General features: G+C 51.6%; 2 protein-coding genes across 2 annotated transcripts in view; one reads left to right on the forward strand and one right to left on the reverse strand.

Moving 5' to 3' along the window:
- Positions 1-26091, reverse strand: part of LOC119950988 (interferon-induced protein with tetratricopeptide repeats 5-like) — a 999792-nt gene that overhangs the window by 559153 nt on the left and 414548 nt on the right. The window lies entirely within an intron of this gene.
- Positions 16490-26091, forward strand: part of LOC119950962 (interferon-induced protein with tetratricopeptide repeats 5-like) — a 64147-nt gene continuing 54545 nt past the window's right edge. Inside the window, exon 1 of the mRNA XM_038773992.1 lies at positions 16490-16588. The gene's annotated coding sequence lies outside the window, so the exon portion shown is untranslated. The remainder of the gene's footprint in view (positions 16589-26091) is intronic.

Below are 26091 nucleotides of genomic sequence, written 5' to 3' on the forward strand. Positions count from 1 at the left end.
ATCCAGGCCAACACCGCACAGGTGGTGTCTGCAGTGGTGGCCTAGGGGGCAAAGGTTGCGGCCATGGATCAAGATGTCAAAGGCCTGGGGCACACTGTGCAAGCGGTGGCTGAGGCCCAGGACAGGACTGCCCTCTCACAGGAGTTCCAGAGTGTTGCCAAGTCACAACGAGACATGACTGAGGGCCTTGGCGGCCTTGCCCAGCTGCTGGTCATCATGGCACAAACCCAGAGAGAGGTGACACAGTCACTGGCCGATGTGGTCCAGACCCAGAAGGTGGTGGCGCAGTCCCAGATGGAGGTGGATCATCCCTCTGCTCCATGGTCGTGAACATCGAGACCCTGGTTAAACAGGCATGGGCCTCCAGGACTGGCAGTGCTAGGTGGTTGGGGAGCCTCAGGGGTCAGCTTGGCTCGCACCCCCATCCCATGGATTGGCCCAGGGGCCATCGGGCACCCTGGGGAAGAGGAGGTGCTGGGGCCCGTGCAGGTGACTTCTGGAGGGGAGGTGCCGGAACAGCACAGTGCCTTAGACCCCCCCTCCTGTCCCTGGTACATCTGGTGGGCAGCGGGTAGAACAGGGTGGCACCACACCACCTGGGACACTCAAGCAGCAGCCATGCCCATCCAGCCCCCATTGCCCCAGAAGAATGCCGCCAAAGGGGATCCAGGTCACAGAGCGGGAATCTCAGCAGGCCGTGTCCACTCCTGATGTACTGCCTGGGGATCCACGTAGGCGTAGCGCAAGGGTCCGTCAGGCCAGAAAAATAGACAGCAGTTAAGTTGGCACAGTATAGCATTCGGGACTAGGGCACTAACCTGTATCTGTCAGATGGGCGTGAGGAATTGGCTGGTCTGGGCTGGGCACAGAGGGCTAGGGGGCTGGGACAAGGTGGCATTGTGGGTGTGCTTGGCCCAGGTGCCTCCTGGAGAGGAGTTACTGGAACAGCACAGTGCCTTAGACTCACCGCTACGGTGTCCCAACTCGATCCGACACCCAATGCACCTCCCCAACCCACCGACCCCACCTCTGCCACCCCAGGGATTCGATGGGACCGTGTGATGGAATGGCCAGCTCGCATGCAGAGATCGCCCAAGTGGATGGTGGAAAATGCTACCGTGGGCAGGAGGCAGAACTCGTCAACGATGCAGAACAGCAGATCTCATCACAGAGCGGGTTGTCATCATCCTCCTTCCCATGGACCAGACCCGCTGTTACTTCCAACCCAGCGCCCGCACCCTATAGTGAGGCAGATAGGTATATCGGAGGGGGTTGCAAGGGGTGTGGGGGGGAGGTGTGCAGGGAGGTTATCCATGGGTTGGGGTGGTCAGCCGGGAGTGTGGGATGGCATGTCCGTGTGGCTGGCCAGTCCCCCTATTCAGTGAACCTGGTGGTGATCAGAGCTTTCCGTGCACGCCGGGCCAGGCGCACACATATGTGGCCTCCTGTACCTGCCCGGGCCCTATGTCCTGCACATCCTCGCCCTCTCCCACATCCTCCTCGTTGAATGAGGACTGCTGTTCATCCACCTCCTCCCGCACGTCGCCCCTCTGCTGTGTGATGCTGAGGTGGACGCAGCAGGCCACCATGATGTGGGAGACTCTCCACACGCTATACTGGAGCCCATCCAGAGCGGAACATGCACCTGAACCGCATCTTCAGTTTGCCGAAGCACCGCTCTGTCACACCCCTGGTCGCTGCATGGACTTCATTGTAACGGGCCTCCATGTCGGTCTGTGACCTCTGCATAAGCATTACCAGCCACGACCGCAGTGGATAACCACTGTCACACAGGAGCCAACCCCCAGCCAGGGGTGTGCCTCGAAGAGGTTAGGAACCGTTGAGTGTGACAGGGTGAAGGTGTTGTGCACACTGCCAGGGCTGTTTAGCACAACGCTAAATTGCTGGCTTTGAAAGCAGACCAAGCAGGCCAGCAGCACGGTTCGATTCCCGTAACAGCCTCCCCGGACAGGCGCCGGAATGTGGCGACTGGGGGCTTTTCACAGTAACTTCATTTGAAGCCTACTCGTGACAATAAGCGATTTTCATTTCATTTCATTTCAGGTGCCCACCACACCCTGGGCCCATCGGTGCCCGGCACCATTGGGTACTCTGGCCCTGGTGCCCATCTCTGCTGCCAGGAGAACGGGTGGCTGGCACTACCCATGCCAGCGGTAATCTCCTGGGCCCCCATCTGGCACCCTCCTGAAGGTGCCCTTGTGGCCATTGCCCTTGGGTGGGCCAAATGCTGTCCCACTAGATGGTTGCAGCTGTTGGGGTTGGGGGGGGATTGGTGTGGTGGGAGAGGGTGCGGTGTGAGGGCGATGGTGTGCGGGCACCCATACAGCCGGTGGCACCCTGCAAGACCAGGAATCATGGTGGGCGGTCAGTTACGTGCGAAGCATGTTGGCTGCCTTGTAAATGGCAGCAATGATGGTCCATGCCTGGACACCCCAGTCCCGCGGGGGGATCACCTCAACCCCACACCCATCCCATGGTCACCCCCAACAACCCCTGCAGCCCTCCCAGATATGGCAGAGGCCCCTCGCCACCTCCCCCGCCAGCCTAGCCAGCGGCATGACCGGCTGCCTCTGCATGTCCTACCCCTTCTCTCTCCCACGCCAGCCACGGTGCCTGTTTTTTGAAACGACAAATGACATTCACCGTCAGTGGAGACCCGGGAGAATATCCGGTCAGGCTTACTAATGATATGCAAACGTCGTGTGCAGTACTTGCAGAGTAGAATGCATTGACACCGCCATCAAGTTGCCAGAGCATTGCAAGTTGGCATACGCCAGGCGCCTGCCACAAATTTGACTTCACGATCGATTCTCCGCCCAATCTGCTTTCCCAATTTTGCCGTCGGCCCATGGAGAATCCCACCCCAGCTAACTGTATATAATCACCATTAATTCTCCCCCAAACCATTTTTTCCTCACAAACTCATTCTCCTTTTCCAGTGTACTGAAATAATGCTTTCTGTCCTGAAATGTGAGCCATAATTTGCCAGGTACAGAATTCCAAATCGAACTTTGTTCCTGAAGAGTGTTGTCATTAAAGCCAGCTCAACATTTGGCCAGATAAGCTCCAATGTCCTCGGATCTTCGTATGGCGTATAACTTTGGGACAACACGGTAGCATGGTGGTTAGCATAAATGCTTCACAGCTCCAGGGTCCCAGGTTCGATTCCCGGCTGGGTCACTGTCTGTGTGGAGTCTGCACGTCCTCCCCGTGTGTGCGTGGGTTTCCTCCGGGTGCTCCGGTTTCCTCCCACAGTCCAAAGATGTGCGGGTTAGGTGGATTGGCCATGCTAAATTGCCCGTAGTGTCCTAAAAAGTAAGGGGGGGGGGGGTTGTTGGGTTAAGGGTATAGGGTGGATACGTGGGTTTGAGTAGGGTGATCATTGCTCGGCACAACATCGAGGGCTGAAGGGCCTGTTCTGTGCTGTACTGTTCTATGTTCTATGCTCTATGTTCTAACTCCCAGCTACAGTCTCGCATGGTCTTTACCCACTTCAAGGTTTGCTCCTTCGCAAAATATTTATGCAAATGAACAATTACTGCCCCTGGTGGATCCCCGGCTCTCGGCTTCTGGTGCTGACCTGTGGGCCCATTCCACTTTGGGGGTTTTGCAAAGACTCCCTCCCCGACCTGCTTCCCGAACATCTTTGCCACATATTTGGTGGCGCTCGTATATCCGATTCTCTCTGGTAACCCGACTACCCTCAGGTTCTGACACCTGGATCAGTTCTCCTGGTCGTCCACCCGAGCCGTCAAAACTTTGGGAGCCACCGCCAGCATTGTTAATTCTGCCTCTAAAGAGACAATCTTGTTGCTGTTGTCTGAGACCGCCCTCTCAACTTCCTGAATTGTCGAGCCCTGTGACTCCAGTCACTGCTTCATCATTTCCATCGCCACGTGAAGGGGAGCTACTGCTACCTCAACCGTCTTTGACACGTCTTCCGGCATTGCCTGGCTGTGCTTCTGGAATTCTCCAATGATGAACTCCATTAACTGCTCCATCGGCAACTGGGAGGGCATCAATGACATAGCGGGGTCCGCCATATTCTCCTTCACTCCACTACAATGCTCCACTGAATCAGGAGCGGGGCTTTGTTTGTTTCTAGCCTCATATTGTACCCGCCAACATCCCACAATGGAGGAGAAACCAATGAACTTCAATTGCATTAACTTTCTTCCCATCACGACACTCATTTACTGGGTAAAAAGGGCCAAAAGCCAAGTCTTCCAGCGGGAGCCACCTTGTGTGCGACTGCTCACCTCATAGGCACCACCGGAAGTCTGTTACGTTTTTCCTTGCAGATAATCTGTCTTCTTTGACCAGATTCATTTCCTTCTGGAGGGAATATCTTGGTTATTTCAAAATCAATGGGCGGGTTTCAGCTGAAAAACTTTGAAGTGTCATTTTGGGTGCCTTTAGCAGTGTGTTTCTTGATGGCTGCGTTGGCAAGATCGCAGCCCGAATTCAATGGCACTTAGTGCCAAAAATGAGCTCCCATGAGATTCCCAACATTACTGGCTATCTTGCCATTTGATTTGCTGAACTCGTGCCTCAGCTTCTTGCTGCTAACACGATGGAGTTGCTTTTAAATGCTGCCTCACCACTTACTGCCACCCAAGTGTCCACTGCTTCCACTGCTTCCAGTGTCTGACCAAAATCTACGCATCATCAAAGAAGAAAAAGAAAAGGATTTGACGCTCCAGAGGATGATGAAATACCTCAAAGAAGGATGGCCCAATGGATGTCGCTCTGCCTTTCAAAGTATCAAAGATCACCTCACAGTCATTGATGTTTTCCTACTCAAAGGAGATAGGATAGTGATTCCTGCAAGCCTCGAACAAGGAATTCTGCAACAGATTCACAAGGGTCATCAGGGTATAGAAAAATCTCATTGACGGCCAAGATAATCTGTATATTGGCCTGGAATCAACAGGGATGTTGATACATATGGACAGGAATGCCCAATCTGCCAAATGCATCGGCCGTGCAGTGCAGAGAAAGTATGGAAGAAACTGAACTAATCACCAATCCATGGATCAAAGTTGGTATGGATTTATTCTACTTGTTGCACCAAGTTGCACCAAGATCATACTTAGTTCAGACTGAACAAGGTTCTATGTTCAGATGAAACACAAGAGTACTGTTGCGCATCAAACATCATGTTGAGTCTCAACCTCAACATGTTATTGATCAAGATAACATCTTCAAGGCCATTGATTTTCCAAATCCTTACTTGACACCTATACAGCAAGAAGATGTGGAAGATCAATTGCATACTTTAAAGACACAACTGAGAAGATCAACTAGAAAGAGGAAACCACCAAACAGATTAAACTTGTAATAACTGTAATAATTATTCAATTATCATCACAAAGTGTTGCCTTTTTTACCTACTGTAAATATGGCAGTCAGTGGGGTTGCCCTCCTTCCTTTGGATATCTATACCGCATTGCTCAGCGTCGCCAGATATCAAATGATACCACCACAAGGTTCAACCCGCTATTGATCAAAGAGCCAAACCACTTAGTTAGTTCAAGATCAAGGGTATTTTATTTACACACACAATTAATCATGCAACATAAACACTACTAGTTAAACTACACCTAGCGACTATGACAACCTGTACTTAACTTCAGGCACCCGGCTTAGGTCAGAGGAACAGTGGCCGTTGTTCAATTCTGGATCGATCGGGTCTGTAGAAGTAACTGCTGCTCAGCTGGGCTCATCCGTCTGGTAGCGGGCGGTGAACTTGAACTTGCTTCTGGTGGTGCTGCATTTGGAAGCAGGCGTTGCCGGGGCGCCAGGTCCAAGAGAGGCCGAAAGCATGGTGGTCTCTCTTTTTATTCTTGGGGGTTTTCACGCTCTTTTGGGTGGTCCTTCAGTTTGGACTCCACTAATTGGGTAATTCCTGATCACAATGTTCGATTCAAATCAATAAGTGTGCAGGTGTCTTGATGGCTCAAGTATCAGTCCTTTGTTTGGTGGAGATGGGCCATCAAAGGCTAATCAGTTGGGGGTTTTGATACCGTCTGCCTGAATCTCGCATTGTCCATTTTTCCCGCTATGCTTTGCGACCTTCTCTGGTCCTGGTTGTAAGTGGCCATCCCAGATGGCTACAAAAGTGATCTAACAGTTATTTGTAAATGAATGTAAAATGTAACACGATTATGATTAATACTGGCTCATGCAATGTTCAAAGCAAAACATCACAAACAAATTTTATAATAATTTTTCTTTTCCAAAAAAGGGGATGTGGTAAATGTAGGAACTGCAAGGGTTAATGAAATATCTCGAACAGCCACTAGAGGGAGCTAGAGTTACAAGTATATAAGACATTGACGCTAAGCCTTGTGGGGGGGGGGGGGGGAGAAGTAAAGGAGTTAGCTAGCAACAGACTGAAGGAAAGATAGTGTGAGTAAGAGCAGATCATAGTTTATAATCGTACAGAGATTAGTTGTTGATGAGTGTAGATTATATGTTAATAATTAACTATGTACTATTTAGGAGTACGTGTTGAATCCAAATAAATTCATAGCTTTGTTCAAGTTAAAGTTATTTTGTGGTCTTTGGGAACACTACGCCAACCATCCTAAATTTAGCAACTCAGAGGACACCACACTGAGGAGCACCAGAACTTACCTCAGAGTGGGTTATTATCACTCTCCTGCCTTGCGTAATGACCTGCTGACAATGCCAGTACAGGCCCATTGCTATGGAGTGATATTACACAGACCATGGGCCCAATTCTACCAAAATATTTCTGAGTTCAGTTGTAGCGGGTTTTTCAGGGCGTTTCCCGCTGGCTAGGCCGGCGAGTTCCCCACTGCTATTCAATGACACTTAGTCGCTCTTTTGGGCCCTGGGGAGTTTCTCACCAATTTAGGCTGCATTTAGAATTTAGTACTGGGGAGCTGAACTCAGTGATCGGGCCGCCATTTTGAAAGGGTCTCCCACACCCCCTTATTCATTGGCAATGTCACCCCTCATACACATGGACACTCCCCCACACACCACAAGTGCGGACAACCCACCATGAGGTCCCCCCTCTTTAGTTCCCCCCCCCAAGCCCCCTTACAGCACTCCCTCCCTTCTCGGACCCCACCTATCACCCACCCAATTCCCCAGAGAACCCCCTTCCACACTCATTATTTGGGCATGGCCCCCTCACGCCTTGACCATTAACAGTGCCACCCTGGCACCCAGACAGTGCTCCTGCTAGCTTGGCAGTGCCATCCTGATACCTTGGCTGTGCCAGGGTAGTAGTGCCAAAGTGCCAGCTGGGCGGTGCCAAGGTGTCCGAATTTCAGGGTGCAGGCCAGGATGCCACCTTGTACTTACCCTGACTACCCTGGGGTCTCTGGTGGCCTGGAAGACCCCCCCCCCGGGTCCCATTCCGCCTGTTCCACTTTTGTGTGGACCAGCACTGATTGACGTCCGGCACCAGCCTCCCTGGGGAGGCCGGAGAATCGAGGGAGGCCACTGGGTCCCACGCAGGTAGGTCGTAAGTAGGTTTACGACCTACTTCCGTGAGTAGCATTCAGTCCCACCATTTGGGGCGGGTTTCCGACTCCAACGTCTTGCGGGACTTCTCGCGAGGTGTGGAGGCTGTCGGCAGGCTCGTTGGAGGTCATTCCCGGTGTTGCGCTCAAGCAAGAGCCCAACGCGGCCGGAGACTCGCGCCCCATGTGTGAGGGTTGTGGGGAGGGACTGGGGGTAGAAGGGAAATGGGGGGTGAAGGAAAATGAGAGAAAGGAGGGCAATGAGGGGGAAGGAGGAAGAGAAAAAGAGATTGGGGAGGGAATGTAATGGAGCGGATTGGTTGGGAGGGGGAAATGGGGGGCAAGAAGGGATTGGGGGGATTGTAGAAATGGGAGGTTGGTTTAGCTGGCAGACATATCCTCATTATATGAGAATCTGGAGATGATTAGGCCTCCCTGGTCCTCTAGGTATGTCGCTGCCTTTCCATCGCCTGTCCTCCATCCTCCGACTCCTTCTCAGACTTGCTCTCCAGCCTTGCTGCTCTGATGACGCCTCATGTCCCTCCTCCTCCAGCATCCTGCATGCCACACCTCTGCTGTCCCAGTTTATGGAGGGCACATATGACCACCACAAAGTGGAGTCTTTCAGGGGGGTGTACAGCAGGGCCCACCAGAGCAATCCAGGCATTGGAACTGCATATTCAGCAGTCCGACGCACCGCTCAATGGCAGCACAGTTGTCAACATAGGACTCATTATATCGGGTCTTCACGTCAGTCCCAGACCAGCGTCATCAGCCATGACTTCAGCGACCATCTCTTGTCATCCAAGAGCCAATCCATCATCCTGGGGTGGTCCTCAGAGACACCGGGGATCTCTGAGTGTCCCAGGATGTATCTATCATGCACACTCCCTGGGTTACGGGCAGACGTGTGCACGATAAGGAGGCGGTGGTCGCACACAACCTAACCATTCAGGGAATGGAACCCCTTCCTGTTAATACAGGGCACTCCCCGATGCCCAGGTGCACTCGGGGTGACCTGCGTGACATCGATTGCCCCCTGGTCCTGGGACATCCCGATGATAGCAGCAATGCAGTCCACTGTAGTTTGGCGGACCTGGTCCAGCTCAAAGGTAATAACGTCGGATGCTCGGGTGCACAGAGGATCCGTGATCTCCCAGATGTCCCTGTGGGCTGCAGATTGTGAAATGCCACAAGGGCCCCTGCTCGAGTCCTGAAATAAGTCAGTGGCATAATATTAGAGAGCTGTGGTGACCTTCACAGCTAACTCGAGTGGGTGTTCTCCTGCTCCATGCGCTGCACTGTCTCTAGGTTGAGGCGGAGTCTTCTGCAGCACATTTTGTCCATCATCTCATTGAAAGGCTAACAACACCTGTATTCCTTGGACCCTTCTCAGCCTGGTGGGTGGCTGCATCTTCAGGGTGTCTGGTGGACCCCTGGCACTAGAGGTGCCACCGCCAGCCTGTGTCGTCACTGCCGCCTTCCCCGGTGACTGGCCACCATGGCTGCCACCAGCAGCGTGGGGGCAGCCATTGGGGGGTCACTATTTTGCAGACTGGGTCCGCGAGCGGCCAGCGTAATGTACGGCACGGCCGCTGCAGGTCACCGCCATGTGCATGCACGGCCAGGCTCCCGGCAATTATCCAGGGCGTATCGGCAGCTCGAGCCAGGTGCTAGATGCTGCTGTCCTGCTAGCCCCCATCAAAATGGGGAATCGATGGCCGTTTTGCGCCAGTTTTTCTGGCGTAAAACGTCACCATTCCCACGTCGGCCTGGGGATATAGCCCCAGAATCGGAGAATCCAGCCCAGTAACTAAGCAACACTCCAAGCCCCAGCCGAGACAATCACGAGGTGCCCGCTCCCTCTTGGTCCAGCTTTTATCTTGGCGAGTCTAGAGGAATTAGGCCTCCTCCCCTCAGCGGTGGAGCTCATATTCCACCCACCCCATGGAGAGATTGAGTGGTTTATCCCGGTGGATCTAGTGGGGGTCATAACAGCATTAAAATGTTCAGTTTTGCCAGATGGTTATGTTTTGTAGAACCTGATTTACTTTACAATTGGGGATTTATTACGAACAACCTTCCTGGGAAATTATGTTTCAAAAATAGAACCTTCATTTCCACTTTTTTCATAAATTTAGCCAAATGCTTGTTTACTCTCTTATTTTCCAATTCTTTTTCAAGCTGAATACTCTTTTTTTTCAGTTCAGCAGCTATTCTGGTGCATTGTGTTGAGTTTGTTTTCAGTTATCTGTGGAACCCTTATCCAAACTTAAAACCTCATTTGGGCATTCAGTTCCTTTCAGAGTTTTCCTTGCACGGTAACAGACTGCTCCTCGGACTCTTTCAATTCACTCAATAGATTGTTAGGACATGTCTGTCTGTCCTGTGTTCCCTTTGAATGTGGCTGGAGGGTGGGACAGGGTTTTGAGATTAGGTAGTCTTGTAGACGATTATCCTTATATGTTCATGTTTTCTTATTTTTATTAATACGCAGATTTTAATGTTTTACTTCTTCCCCGCTGATACCAGACTCCTGATGGACTGATCTGATCTCTTCGCACATTTTCACCCGCTGCCTGTGTCTATGTATTTACATTGCGTATTTTATGTTTGCCCTACTATGTATTTTCTTTTCATGTACGGTATGATCTGTTTGAGGTGCATGCAGAACGAAACTTTTCACTGTTCCTCGGTACACGTGACAATAAACCTATCCAATCTGTAACCCATTGAAGCAATTGGAAGATCTTGAAGTAAAGATCTTCGGAAATTGCATATTATTGGTTAATTCACTTATGTTGCGACTCTGGGGTCTGTGAGGCTGGAATTGACTGAGCACTCGCCCAGGGTATCGTAACAGGATCCTCATTCTGTTTCTGAGTATTCCCTTCTTTGCTTTTCCCACACATTCACCCTTCTCAAGCATCACATTGACAAATTTGTTTTCTATTTTTCATATATATCCTTGGAAATGTAATATTTTTCCAAGTTGTCTTCAAATGTCAAGTATTTTCTACATCTCTTCAGTCTCTCTGTCGTACCTCTTGTGGTCGTCCTGAAATATTGAAAAAGGACGAGTGTTAAATTTAATTCATATGGAGTGACATTAAATTCACTTTGTTTCTCTTCAAATTTTTCTGTGGCCTGATGGGTCCTTTAGCAGTGTCTTTCAACTGATTTTCCTCTTTGTAAATCTTAATTGCTTCATTTTGAGTTTAATGCTGTTCCTCCATTCTATTATTTAAGCAGTCGTCATTTATTTATGTTAATTCCTCTTCTTTGCAAATCTTAATTGCTTTATCTTACATTTTCTGATGTTCCACCATTCCAATATTTATGGCAGTCTTCATTGACTTATGGTGTTGAAATGTTTTGCATTTCAAGTTGAAGGAACAATTAGCTGTTTATTCAACTGTGTATTTTCTTGTTGACCTCTTGTGAACTCATGTTGAGCTTCAGGACATTGCTTTGTCACTTTTCATAGTTCCAATGCAGCCTTTTCTGAAGTAGCATTCAACATAATCTTTAACTCCTCATGTTTTTCCAGGAATCCACATAGATTATTCAGGGCCGTTCTGGTCAGCAATTCCTTTGAGTAGGTTTGTACCTGCTGTTGTGTCCAGCTGTGTGTCTGGTTCAGATCTTCAAACTCAGCTTTGATACAAACATTCTTGTGCAGAACAACTTCATTTTTTTTGATGATTTGATGGAGTTTTAGTTACCTCAGATAACATTGCTTCATTCATAGCCATTGACTTGCTGAAAAAAGACTGAAGATCAAAATAGGGAGGTAATGAAACACAAACAGAAACCTAGGCAGTGCAATCATTTTCACTGTCTGCACCCACCCTGCCAGTGACATCGCTAACACATCCCAACTCCTAAAATCCACCTTCATCCCCCCCCCCCCCCCCCCCCCACACCAATCGAGACAAGTTCAATCTATGTAGTTGGGCCCAACTCTGCGCCACTTGAATGCCTAGGTATCTGAAGCTCATCCCCACCACCCTAAATGGCAACTGCCTTACTCTCCTTTCCTGCCCTCTGGCATAAATTGGGAATACCTTCACCTCACTCTTCCACATGGTCAATTTATATCCCGAAAACGGGCCAAATTCCCCCAAGATTTCCATCATCCCCGCACTGCTGCCATCGAGCCCGAAATGTATAATAACAAGAAATCCACACGAGCGGAACCCTATGCTCAGCAACCCCTCCCGACCAATCCCTCGGCGCCCTAAGTGCCATTGCCAACAACTCTAATGCCAAGGCGAACAGTATCGTGGAGAGCGGGCATCCTGCCTCGTCCCACGATAGAACCCAAAGTACCCCAAGCTCACTTGCTTTTGACAGGCTTTGTCAAGGGTAGGCAGCTTACTGCGAGCACAAGGCAGTTGATGAATTTAATAATGACTCAGAACCGGAGGAACGCCTGAGAGCAATCATGCAGCTCCTGAAAGAGTTTGGAAACGTCTCGGGTTACAAACTTAACTTGGGCAAGAGCAAGGTATTCCCAGTGAACCCAAACAGGGAAGGGACAGAGCTGGAGGGACTCCCATTCAAGCTAGCCCAAAACACTTCTCCGACATGTCCTCCCCGTGTGTGCGTGGGTTTCCTCCGGGTGCTCCGGTTTCCTCCCACAGTCCAAAGATGTGCGGGTTAGGTGGATTGGCCATGCTAAATTGCCCGTAGTGTCCTAAAAAGTAAGGTTAAGGGGGGGTTGTTGGGTTACGGGTATAGGGTGGATACGTGGGTTTGAGTAGGGTGATCATTGCTCGGCACAACATCGAGGGCTGAAGGGCCTGTTCTGTGTTGTACTGTTCTATGTTCTATGTCGACCACTTCCTCCTCAGTTTGCTGTGGATTCATCTTCTTCTCTAACAATTGCGCTGCCATTTTCTCACTATTTATATTGGAACAAGGGGATAGGGAGTTGATCACACAACGGATATGGCTTATGGCTTTGTTCTGGTTCAAAATCCTTCTGGATTGTGAGCAAGCCTGCAGAGTTTACCCTATCCTTCCCTGTTAGTTTTGCATAGGTTAGTGCACACTTCCGAAATTCGGTTATTTGGCCAATACAGAACTCGCACTTGTCGTTCGTTTTTTCCTTTTCCCAATTTAATCAAAGTTGTGGGTTCTTTTGGAGTAACAAAGTCACTTCTAGTCGAGTCCCACCAGAGTCGCCAATTAATGTTGCCCTTTATCTTTATTACTATTAACCACAATTTGTGAGTGCGTTCCATGTTGGACAAATTACCACACAACTAGTATTTTAGTATACTTATAGTTTATTACCAAACATAGGATTGGTTCTTTGCTTAATAACTTATATGCTACTACACATTAGACTATATATAGCAGTTTAAATGGCCTTTACTCAACTTTCAAGTAACAGGCTCTGTGCAGGTTAGATGAGGCCTTTATCTGGTTTCCCACGTGCGGCAGCTGGAGGTCACGTCTGGTTCATCTAAGCTGAGTGTCACCTTTCAGGTGGAGATCGTGGGTCCTTGAACTTGGCTGGTTGAATTGCTGCAGTTGGTACACAGAAGCAAGTCCCAAAAGAGACAGAATGTTGGTCGCGCAGTTCTTCTTATCCTCTGATCTTTCGCGCTCTTTTGGGCGGTCCCAGCTAGGAATCCAATGGATCGCTAGGGTTTCAATCACCCTACTTGATTCTGGCCAATTGGGGACGGGTACCTCGCTAGCTGGACGGGTCCCAGTTGTTTTTGTCCAAGGCACATATGCACTCTCAAGTAAGGTGAATAGGTGTCCCTGAATCTGTTATTAATGTTAAATTTCAATTTGAAGCTCATTTTCCTGGGGAGATCTGTGAGTGGCCTCCAACAGATGCGAGTTTCTGTCGAAGTCTGGGTTGTTGTTTGAAAATACACACAATCTGAGTCTTGTCTGTGTCCCAACCTGACCACAATTCCCATCATCCTTTGTGGGCGGCCATTTTAAATGGCCACAGTGTCATGATATCACCAGACGTGAGAGAGCTGCAGCCATGTTCGGGGATAGTTCATGCATCAGCTTCCCAGAAGGTGAGGTTGGAAACAAGTTCCACTGCAGGGGACCCAGGTGAGGATCTCCATGGGGTGGTATATGGGGGAAGTGTATGAGGAGGCACACCTAGGCACTGTTACGGTGATGGAGTAAAATTCCAGGAATTATACCCTGGAATGTTGGACTTTAAAAAGACCTAAGTTTCATATTTTTGAAAAGGACACAGACCCCGAAGCTGGCTGAGAATGACTAAGGAACAATGGAACCTCTGCCTGGGCTTCCAGACAATGTAATTCTAAACAAATCTAAAGACTGATTGCCGCCCTTGATAAAGCCAAAGGAACATAATGGCTATCTCATCCAAAAGACCCTGGGTACAATTGCCAAGACTGAGACTGACTAGTGGACTCCAGTTTGAATACATAAATACAGGGGTTAAAAGTCGAGAACTGCCCAGTTTTTGTCAGTCTGTGTGTGTGTGTGTCTGTGTTTGTGTGTGTGTCTGTGTGTGTGTGTCTGTGTGTGTTTGTCTGTCTGTGTGTGTGTCTATGTGTGTGTTTCTGTGTGTGTGTGTTTGTGTGTGTGTGTGTCTGTGTGCGTATGTCTGTGTGTGTGTGTCTGTGTGTGTGTCTGTGTGTGTGTCTGTGCGTGTGTGTATGTGTCTGTGTGTGTGTGTCTGTGTATGTGTGTCTATGTGTGTATTTCTGTGTGTGTGTGTGTGTGTTTGTGTGTGTGTGTCTGTGTGCGTGTGTCTGTGTGTCTGTGTGCGTGTGTCTGTGTGTGCGTGTGTGTGGTGTGAGAAAAGCAGCTGGACTCAGTCCACAGCCGCCAAGACGAGTTCCTGAAAAAAATACCACACGCGCCCCACGCCATCAAATTGAGGGATCTGACCTCCATCATTCTGCTTCTGCAGATCCACTTCGTTCACGAAGGAACAGTTTATTATGGATTCCACACAGACCCACATCCTTCACTAAGAAACAGTTTCTTATGAATTTCACATGTGGTGTGAGAAAAGCAGCTGGAATGTTGCCACACTGAAGGTGATACAGTAACTGAGGCCTGGCCCTTGCAGAATAGCCAGCTTTTACAGGAACAGCAAAAACTCTCCTGACTGTGAATCTCAATCAGGCGGCGGCAGGATTACAGCTGACGGAAGAACTGAAATCTCCCCACCGAACTTCAAAATACCTGAACAAAGAATCAAGGACTGTAATCAACCTCTATTGGCCGCAATATTTCATCACCTACTTCTCACAACTCAAGGACTGTTCTATATAACTTTTTATTTCTATTGACTTATTATTAGAACCCAATTCTTATTTCTAATCGGGGCAAATATAGAAGCATATGTTTTACCATTGCACCTTCCCTTTTTAGCAGTTAATAAACTTACTCTGTCCTAACTCTGGAAAGCCTAGTTCAATTGGCTCCTTTTTTCACATAACTATTGGATCTGGAAATGTATCAAAAGGGAAGGGAACCTTGTTAGATTAAACCTTTGTTGCCACCAGGGAGCCTCACTGCAGTTTGTAACAAATTTGGGAGCATCCCAGCTGTACAATGGAAAATCCCGGCCCTGGGTCACTGCCTGTGTGGAGTTTGCACATCTCCCCTTTTCTGCGTGGGTTTCATCCTCACAACCCAAAAATGTGCAGGTTAGGTGGATTGGCCACACTAAATTGCCTCTTAATTGGAAAAAAATATATATTAGGGTACTCTAAATTTATAGGGGGTAAATTCAGAACAGAAATGCGGAGACATTTCTTCAGCCAGAGAGTGGTGGGCCTGTGGAATTCATTGCGCGGAGTGCAGTGGAGGCCGGGACGCTAAATGGCTTCAAGGCAGAGATAGATAAATTCTTGATGTCGCGAGGAATTAAGGGCTACGGGGAGAATGCTGGTAGGTAGAGTTGAAATGCCCATCAGCCATGATTGAATGGCGGAGTGGACTCGATGGGCCGAATGGCCTTACTTCCACTCCTATGTCTTATGGTCTTAAAATTGAGAGGTCTCACCTGGATCAACAACTGTTGGGGAACCTCAGATGGGACTGACCATAGCAGTGCTGAGAACATTGGCTGTCTTCTGTCATTGTCAGGGAGCCTGGAGGGATCCAGCTCCAACTGGTCAGAGAGACTGGTGCAGAAATGACTCCTCTCAACAGTCCCAACTCCATCTCTCTATTCTGCTGCAAACCCAAGGACACTGGATGGGATTTTCCAGTTCATTGACTTGGGGCAGGAATTTCTGTCCCACAATGGGCAGCAACAGAAGATCCCACCTACTACATCTGCTGCCCACAATGTAGCCCTTGTGTGGACAAGTCATCTACTCAGCTGCCTTCCCTGTGAGGATGCAGCAACACTCCCTGTTACATACCGGAACTTGCCACAACATCTCCAGAAACAATCCACTTTACACCCAGAGATTCTGCAATCAAAATTATTCCAAAAGATCCTCACTATGAATTGACCTTTGTCTGACCCTTTGAAGGCCACGAGCGCTGGACGACATTTACAGGTGAACACGTGACAAGTGAGAGATTGAATGACCCTGTGTGGTTCAAGTGTACAAATAAAGCATCAAATCAGCCATGGGGCTGAGTGTCGGCATGACATGAGGTCAGAGACTGCCGGTAGAGCAGAAGGTCCAGGGAGGGCACCTGTCCACCTTTGGGATGTCGGGCAGGATATGCTGGAGGTGGCTGGACAAGCAGCATCCTCCATTTTGAAGATCGCTGAATACCAAAGCACCATGACTACCAGTCTTCTGGAATTTCTTGTTCTGCAGGTCCTGAACTAAACAATACATAAATAAACGTCAATTGGTGAAGGAGTTTCATTCTGGTGACATTGATTTACTGCATCTGATGATTTTCCATGCTTGAAATACAATTCCATCAAAACCACAATGGTATGAAGGGCGTGTTTGGTGGATGTATAAATGTGTGTGTGTTGGAAGAAATGAACACATCACCTTCTGTTCTTGCAGCTGATCGGACAATAGAAATCAAAGTGAGTGAGCAGCCTGTCTATTCGCTCAGATCATCATGAGGTAAGGAAGATTTTCATGTGGTAATAGTGTGTACAGTACAGACAGCAGTAGCTCAATGGTATAACTGCTGTCTCTGAGCCACGGTGTAGTGGGTTCATGTCACTCCAGAGACTTGAGCACAAACTTGAGCACAAACAAATGAAATGAAAATTGTCACGAGTAGGCTTCAAATGAAGTTACTGTGAAAAGCCCCAAGTCGCCACATTCCGGTGCCTGTTCGGGGAGGCTGTTACGGGAACAAAGATATCAGTGAAGAAATGTCTAAGGCTATCTTCCCATCTCCAACTGTCCTTGCCCAATATTCCTGACAATGTTCAGCTGATCTGGGCAGCATGGTAGCATAGTGGTTAGAACAGTTGCTTCGCAGCACCAGGGTCCCAGGTTCGATTCCCAGCTTGGGTCACTGTAGGTGTGGAGTCTGTACGTGTCTGCGTGGGCTTCCTCCGGGTGCTCCGGTTTCCTCCTACAGTCCAAAGATGTGCAGGTTAGGTGGATTGGCTCTGCTAAATTGCTCTTAGTGTCCAAATGCAGACTGTAAGACAATTCTGGGAAATTATCATTGCTAATTTGAAGGCATTTGCTTTTTGTTTCCTCCACTATGAAGACCAATACAAAGTGATTGTTTGACCATACCCGGCATTTCCTTAATCCCCATTTTAATTGCTCCTGGCTCTGCCTCTTGAGCAAATTAAACACTCCAAGTTCCTAGTTTACCATTCCTCACTTAGTGCCTTCTTTTCCCTTGGCACAGAGTTCCCAATCTCACCAAGCCCTTCTGTCACTCTATGAATCCACTCAGCTCTGAGTTAACAAATGCTTGTGTAAAAACTGGCACATGTCAGAAGAAAGAGACACAAAGCAGATCTGTTTTTTATTATATTGAGACAAAAAACGCAGACAAAAAGAAAAAGCAGTGGGGTTGCATTGCTGGTTAAAGAGGAAATTAACGCAAACGTGAGGAAGGATATTAGCTACAACTATGTGAAATCTGTATGGGGAGAGCTGAAAAACACCAAGGGGTAAAAACTGTTCGTAGAGTTTGTATATGGAACACAGACTGTAGTGGTGATGTTGGGAATTCGATAATCTTTATTATTGTCACAAGTAGGCTTACATTAACACTGCAATTAAGTAACTGTGAAAATCCCCTGGGCGCCAGACTCCGGCGTCTGTTCGGGTACACTGTGGGAGAATTCAGAATGTCCAATTCACCTAACAGCACGGGCGCAATTCTCCGCACCTGCGGAAAATCGCGAAGTTGGCCATTGCGACGGCTCAACATGGCCCCGTTCCCGACGTATTCACGTCCGCGAAATGAGCTAGGAATGGGGCCGCGTCAATCACGTGCGTGATGATGCCGGAACGCGACGATGACACGAGCATGCCCACGTGAGGCCGCCCGACGCCGTAAAAAGGCGCGGGCGAGCACAGAAACTGTAGGCCAGGATGTCGGAGCAAAGGAGAGCAGCCCCGCGATTCTTGGAGGCTGACGTCGAGACGCTGCTGGATTCAATCGAGCAGAGGAGAGGCATCATCTGCCCGCGTAGAGGGCATCGCCACCCTGCCAGCGTGGTGCGCCAGGCCTGGCGTGAGGTGGCTCCTGCCGTCAGTGCAGTGGGCAGACCCCTCGCTCTGCAGAGCAATGTCGGATAAAGATGCACAACCTCACCAGGGCTGCCAGGGTAAGTGCCAAGAGGGTGCCCCCGGGTCACAACCATCCCTCCCCCCTTTACTTAATCACCAACCTCCCCCAGCCCCGCCCCCCCCTTCCCTGCATGGGGGGGGGGGAGGGGTGGAGGGGGATTGGGGCAGAGTGAGTTGAGGGTGGTTCACAAAGTAGTCACAGACCCAGCGCTCTGGCCCCCGTGGAGAGATGCAATGGTCTTATTACAACTTGACCCCCAAACTGTGCCAGTATCTGAACGGCCTGCTGATACCTGCCGTATTGTAATGATCTACCTATGCCCCCTCCCCCAACAGGACAAGACCGCTCACAACACTCGTGAGCGGAACAAGACTGGACGGGGTTCGCCAATCCTGCACCCCCTAACCACGTTTGAGCAGAGGGCACTGGACCTTGTTGGGGGATCTGCCACCCGGGAGATCGTGCAATGCGAGGTTGGCGGAGCTGCAACAAGTGAGACAGCCCTGCATGACAAACACCCCCCCCCTCGCCCATCCTCTGTCCCTTCACACTCTTCCCACTGGAACAGCTCCCCCATCCTCTGTCCCCTCACGCCCTGCCCACTGGAACAGCTCCCCCATCCTCTGTCCCTTCCCACACCCTGCCCACTGGAACACCTCCCCCATCCTCTGTCCCTTCACACCCTGCCCACTGGAACACCTGCCCATCCTCTGTCCCTTCACACCCTGCCCACTGGAACACCTCCCCCATCCTCTGTCCCTTCACACCCTGCCCACTTGGACACCTCCCCCATCTTCTGTCCCTTCACACCCTGCCCGCAGGGACACATCCCCCATCCTCTGTCCCTTCAAACACCCTGCCCACTGGACACCTCCCCCATCCTCTGTCCCTTCACACCCTGCCCACTTGAACACCTCCCCATCCTCTGTCCCGTTCACACACCCTGCCCACTGGAACCTCCCCCATCCTCTGTCCCTTCACACACCCTGCCCACTTGGACTCCTCCCCCATCCTCTGTCCCTTCACACACCCTGCCCACTTGGACTCCTCCCCCATCCTCTGTCCCTTCACACACCCTGCCCACTTGGACTCCTCCCCATCCTCTGTCCCTTCACACCCTGCCCACTTGGACACCTTCCCCATCCTCTGTCCCTTCACACCCTGCCCACTGGAACACCTCCCCCATCCTCTGTCCCTTCACACCCTGCCCACTGGGACCGTCCAGCGCCCGGCCGAGCGTCTCTAAATAACCCGTTTCATTCTCTTCCCTAGGACGTGATGCCGAACGACCATGGCCGTCTGCCTCCAGGCGGACACAGGCATCTGCCCCCACCGCACCCAGGGCTGCACGACAGAGGGTGCCCGATCAGCGGGGAGTCCCATCCTCCCCAACGGAATCTGTGGAGCAGGACGCCCAGAGGGCGGAGAGAGAGGAAGAGAGAGAAATGGCCCGTGAACTCCCTGCGGCCTCTCAGCTGGCCGATGACATAGAGGAGGCGTGCACCCAAGACGACCTCGAGCTTGCGGCACAGCTATCTCCCACACCATCCACCATCCCAGAGACATTCACCCCGGTTGGGCTATTTAGTGATGAGGCTCCTGGGTCACAGTCTGGGTCGCACATCACAGCTGAGCAGGTACAGCAGGTGGAGGTCGGAGCAGCCGAGGGCCCGGACTGGCGGAGGGCAGGCCAGGCCCAGCATCCAGCTGGCTCCCAGACATTTTCCAAGTTCCTGGAGTTTCTCAACCCACCCGCACAGCCGATGCATCAAGTAACCTAGGGACACAATGACAGGATGAGGGCTGTCTTCCAGACTCTGCAGACGCTGTTAGAGGAGTCGAACCGCGTCCAGGGGCAGGGAGTGGTGCCGCTCATGGCAGCAACCCAGGCCGACACCGCACGGGTGGCATCCACGGTGGAGACAATGGGTCAGGTTATGCAAGGCGTTGAACTTAATGTGCACGCGTCATCCTCGGCCCTGGACAGGGTTGCCCTCTCACAGGCAGCAATGCGCCAGAGCCAACACGACATTGCCGGCGCGCTGCGGGCCTTGGCCGAGTCTCAGCAGGTCATGGCCCAGTCGCAGCACGCCATGGCACAGTCACAGCAGTCGATGGCATAGTCCCAGCAGTCATTCGCGGAGAGCATCAACCGCCTGACACATGTGCTGGATGGCGTCGTGCACTCACAGGTTGAGATCGCACAGTCCCTGGTGGGAATGTCTAACTCCCTGGACTCCGTCTCTGCAAACCTTCGGATCCTGGTGGATACCGTTGCAGGCCTCCAGGACTGGCAGCGCCAGGTGTCGGTGGCGCGACGGGGCACCTCCCCGCTCGCACCTCTGTCCCAAAGTGAGGCCCGGGGGCCACTGGGCTCCCCGAGGGAGGAGGAGGTTTCAGGGCCCGTCCCATTAATTCCATCACGGGACGTTCCGGAATTCTCGGCCTCCCCCCGTCCCATCCCTGGTGCATCGGGTGGGCAGCAGGCAGAGCATGGTGGCACAACATCACCCGAGACGCCCGCAGAGCAGCCTGGCTCATCAAGGCCGGGTCGCCCCAGCAATCGCTTGCCGAAGGAGAAACGAGTCGAAGGGGGCGATTCGCAGCAGTCCTCCTCCACTCCTGCTGTATCATCTGGGGAATCACTTAGACGTAGTGGTTGGGCCCATAAGACAACAAAGATAGACACTGAGTAAGTTGGCACGGGTGAAGGGACACAGTTTAGTTGTAGGGGCTAGGGCATCTGTAAATTATTGTTAACATTAAATGCACTGTTCCACCCTACTTGTAATACCGTGTGATTGTTCCACAGCCACAGGAATTGTGATGATGACCGAGTGTCGCTGGGGTTGACGAGCGGTGAAACTTCGGTGCTGGGTGTGCAGTCCCTTCCCCTCCCCCCACCCCCTCCCACAGCTAGCCCACGCGGGCACGTGATGGAGTGTCCGTGACGAACTCAGCGGCCAACAAGGTGGATGGTTCAGCTATTGCCATGGGTCAGACTCTCTCTAACGATTCTGAGCTCACAGCTCATCGCAGAGAGGGCTGTCATCATTCCACATGGCACTGATCACAACCGCTGACACAGCCATCAATGTTGTGCCATACCGTCTGGACCCAGTGGTAAGGGTGATGTCGAAGCGGAGAGGGGGTGTGGGGGGGGGGGGGGGGGGTTGTGGTGGTGACAGTTGTGTGTTGACCCTCTGCACGACTAACGATGCAGGTGGTGGTTTGGTGTTCAGCGGGGACGTCGCATGCGACGCGTGAACCGTGCTGCCACCAAGGCGTCGCGTGCCCGCCGTCCTCGCCGGGTCTGTCATGCCGCCTCCTGGACATCACCAGCACCTGGGTCGTGTCTGCGCGCTGTGCCCGCCACTCCGCCAGTCCCCTCCTCCACCTCCTCCCTCTCCTCCTCCTCTGTGCTGGCACCACTGCCACTGGCTTCTCCCTCCGCCTCCCGCAGCAGGTCATCTCCCCTCTGCATCGCGATGTTGTGCAGCGCACAGCAGACCACTACAATGCGAGCGACCCTGTCGGGCTGGTACTGCAGGGCACCTCCGGAGCGGTCCAGGCACCTGAATCTCATCTTCAGGAGGCCAAGGCAGCACTCCACCACACCCCTGGTTGCTGCATGGACCTCGTTGTATCGGGTTTCCGCATTGGTTTAAGGCCTCCGTATAGGCGTCATCAGCCAAGACCTCAGCGGAAAACCCCTATCACCTAGCAATCAGCCCCTCAGCCGGGGGGGACGTCCCTCAAACATCACAGGGATGTACGACTGCGCCATTATGTAGGAGTCATGCACACTCCCTGGGAACCTTGCACAGACGTTCATGAACGTCATGTGGGGGTCACATAGCACCTGGATATTCATGGAATATGTCCCCCTCATGTTTGTGAACACTTCCCTGTCCCCTGCAGGCAGGCGCATGGGGACGTGAACACAATCGATTGCCCCCTGCACCATCAGTATCCCGGCTACGCTGCCAAATCCACGAGCTCTTGAGTCTTGAGTTGCTCGGTCCTCGGGAAAGGTGATGTAGCGGTCCGCGATGGCGTAGAGCGCGTCGGTCACATCCCGGATGCACCTGTGCACCGATGACTGGGAGATCCCGGAGAGGTCCCCGCTCGGAGGCTGGAAGGAGCCGGTAGCATAGACGTTAAGAGCGACCGTCACCTTGATGGCAACCGGGATCGCGTGTCCTCCCCCCGTTCCACGTGGGGCGAGGGGTTCCACGAGGTGACAGATATGTATCACCGTCCCCCTACTCAGCCGGAGTCTCCTCCTGCAGGTGATGTCCGTCATTGTTAGGAAAGAGATCCGGACACGGTACACCCTCGGCCTTGGTCGTCGCCTCTGGCGCCGTGGCTGCACCCTCACTCTCTCCTCTTCCTCTTCCTCCTCCTCCTCCCCATGCTGCTCGACGACTGGCCACTCCTTAGCCCTTCCATCTGCTGCTGCAGCTGGCCCTGCATCCACTGCGGGTTGTGGCTGTGGATGCTGCTGCATCGCCAAATGCAGTGCAGCGGCCCCAACCACTGCGCAGAACATAGTCGTTCTGTTCACATTGTGCTAACCTACAGAAGGGTGGTGGGGGTAGAGAAACGGGACATGTTAGACGGAGGTTAGTCGACACCTTGGCAGCCGCCAGCCATGGGATACCTGTGTGTCCCGGTGGCCTGGTTGCGTTGCTGATACACGGGTAGCCTAATCCCTGGTCACTTTCTGCATCCACGGGCAGTTAACTATGTCCTCTTCACCGGTGCGTCAGTGGCCTGTGGCCGTAAGCCACAGGGCAACCAGCGGCCGTGTCCTCCTGACCGGCACGCCATGGCATGGTGGCAGACATTTTGTAACCGGGGTTGGACGAGCCACTCACTCACTCTCTCTCTACCCCCTCCACTCCCACTCCCCCCCTCCGTCAGCCCCGCTCCCCACTCCGTCTCCCCCACTCCCCCCTCAGTCTCCCCCACTCCCCCCTCCGTCTCCCACACTCCCCCCTCAGTCCCCCCACCCCCTCAGTCTCCCCACTCCCCCCTCAGTCTCCCCCTCCCCCCTCAGTCTCCCCACTCCCCCCTCAGTCTCCCCCACTCCCCCTCCATCTCCCACACCACCCCTCCGTCTCCCCACTCCCCCATCAGTCTCCCCCACTCCCCCCTCAGTCTCCCCCACTCCCCCCTCAGTCTCCCCCACTCCCCCCTCCGTCTCACACACTCCCCCCCTCCGTCTCACACACTCCCCCCCTCTGTCTCCCACACTCCCCCCCTCAGTCTCCCCTACTCCCCCCTCAGTCGCCCCACTCCCCCCTCAGTCTCCCCCACTCCCCCCTCAGCCTCCCCCACTCCCCCCCGCTCTGGACCCCCGTCCCGTTCTCGGGGATGCCTTCCCCATTGTGGCCAGACTCCAGCAGTGCGCTTATCTGTGCGCTGAGCGGTGCGCTCACCTCCTCAAAGCTCTCGTCAGCCAGCACGACTGGTTGACGAACTTCAAAAGCAGGTGTGTTAGCCGGCGTGAAAACATGGCGTAATGACGTCGGGACTTCGGCCCATCCAGGCCGGAGAATAGCGGGGGGCCAAAAAGTCGGGATTCTGGTTGTGTCGGGGGGGTCTTTCGAGGCCTTTACCGGGAATGCCGACGTGTAGTTTGTGTGGGGTTCGGAGAATAGCGGGAGGGCGTTGAACTGGCGTTGCTGTGAAAATCTGCGCGGTCTGCTATTCTCCGAACTGGCGTGAGAGCGGAGAATCGCACCCGACATCTTTCGGGACCTGTGGGAGGAAAATCTAGCACCTGGAGGAAATCCATGCACGCACGGAGAGAAGGTGTAAACTCCACACTGACAGTGAACCAAGGCAGGAATCGAACCTGGGACCCTGGCGCTGTGAAGCAGTGGTGCTAACCATTGTGCTACCATGCCGCCCATGAAATGTAAGCGATAAAGGAACATCTGTAATTATGGATGATTTTAATCTGCATATAGATTGGGCAAATCAAAAGACCACAATGTTGGAGTGTGTACGGGATGGTTTTCTGGACCAACACATTGAGGAACCTATTGGAGGACGGGGCATTCTAGACTGATGTGGAGATGCCGGCTCTGGACTGGGGTGGGCACAGTAAGAAGTCTCACAACACCAGGTAAAAGTCCAACAGGTTTATTTGAAATCACAAGCTTTCGGAGCGCTGCTCCTTCATCAGGTGAATTGAGGCAGATTCACAATCGCAGCATATAAAGGAGAGACACAATTGCAAGATAATTACAGATTGGAATGTGAAGAACGATTGGAATGTGAGTCTTGTCAGGGAAAGAAATATTTACAGGAACAGACAGTGTGAGTGGAGTGAGTGATAATCACTAATAATTCTAGACTGGGTATAATGTAATTCTAGACTGGGTATTGCATCATGAGAAAGGAATAATTGGCAATCTAATGTGAGACCCATTGCGGATGAACAACCCGAACATGATAACATTTTTCATCAAAATGGAGAGCGACATGATTGATTCTGAGACTAGGGTCCTGAATCTTAATAAAGAAAACTATGATGACATGAGGATCGAGTTGGCTATGATAGATTGGGAATCATTCCTCAATGGAATGATGGTAAATTGGCATTAGCAAACATTCGGGGGGGGGGGGGGGGGGGGGGCATGGGTGAACTGCAACAATTCCTGTCTGTTCCAAAAGTAAAATGGAAAGATGGCCAAACAATGGCTTACAAGGAGAATTAGAGATCGTATTAGATCCAAGGAAGAAGCATACAAATTGGCCAAGAAAAACAACAGGCTGAGAATCGCGAGCAGTTTTGAATTCAGCAATGGAGGACCAAGAGATTGATTGAAAAAGGGGAAATAGAATACGAGAATAAGCTTGCGGGGAACATAAAAACTGATTGTAAACTTTTCTGGAGGTATATGATTGGATTTGTTTATTGTCATGTGTACCATGGTACAGTGAAAAGTATATTTCTGCGAGCAGCTCAACGGGATCACTAAATATGAAGAGAAAAAGATAAATGTAGGTCCCTTACAGTCAGAAAGAGGGGAATGTATAATGAGGAACAAAGAAATGGCTGACTTTTTAAAAAAATTCAGAGTACCCAATTATTTTTTTCCAATTAAGGGGCAATTTAGCCAATCCACCTACCCTGCACATATTTTGGGTTGTGGGGGCGAAACCCACGCAAACACATGGAGAGTGTGCAAACTCCACATGGACAGTGACCAAGAGCTGGGATTGAACCTGTGCGCCCGTGCTGCCCTGCTGGCTATTAAATACATACTATGGTTCTATCTTCACAAATGATATACAAGAAATGTTGGGGAACACAAGGTGGGATTTTCCGCTTGCCGATGCCGAAATCGCGAAACGCGATTGAGCGGAGAATTAGCCTCCGACGCCAAAATCGGGATAGGCTTCAGTTTGATGCCAAATCGGAATGCTCCAGCACCCTGGAAATGGTGTAAATGGGTTGCTCACTGGGCGGCGTTAAAGTACAGTAGGCTTATCATTAGCGGGCCTGACACCGTATTCTCCAGGGCCTCCGAGATTCACCACCTCCGATGGTCCGCGTTCCCCTTGTTCACTTGTGGTTTCAAAAATCGTGAACCTGCGCCGTGGCTGCTGAGCGAGAGAGAGAGGAGGTAGGAAATGGAGTGGGGTAACTGCGGGCTGCTGGCCCAGACACTCACTGTGCTGGCTGGGTTGGGGGCACACTGCCAGGGCCGGGGGAGGGAGAACAAGTCGATCAGCCGGGATGCACCCACACAGGACTGATGTGGTGCCCAGGCACCGACCGCCATTACGGTGGCCATCTTGCTGCACACCCACTGACCACCCACCTTGGCCCCTGGTTCTA

The sequence above is a fragment of the Scyliorhinus canicula genome, chromosome 16, assembly GCF_902713615.1.
Source record: "Scyliorhinus canicula chromosome 16, sScyCan1.1, whole genome shotgun sequence".
In the NCBI taxonomy this organism is placed as follows: Eukaryota; Metazoa; Chordata; class Chondrichthyes; order Carcharhiniformes; family Scyliorhinidae; genus Scyliorhinus; species Scyliorhinus canicula.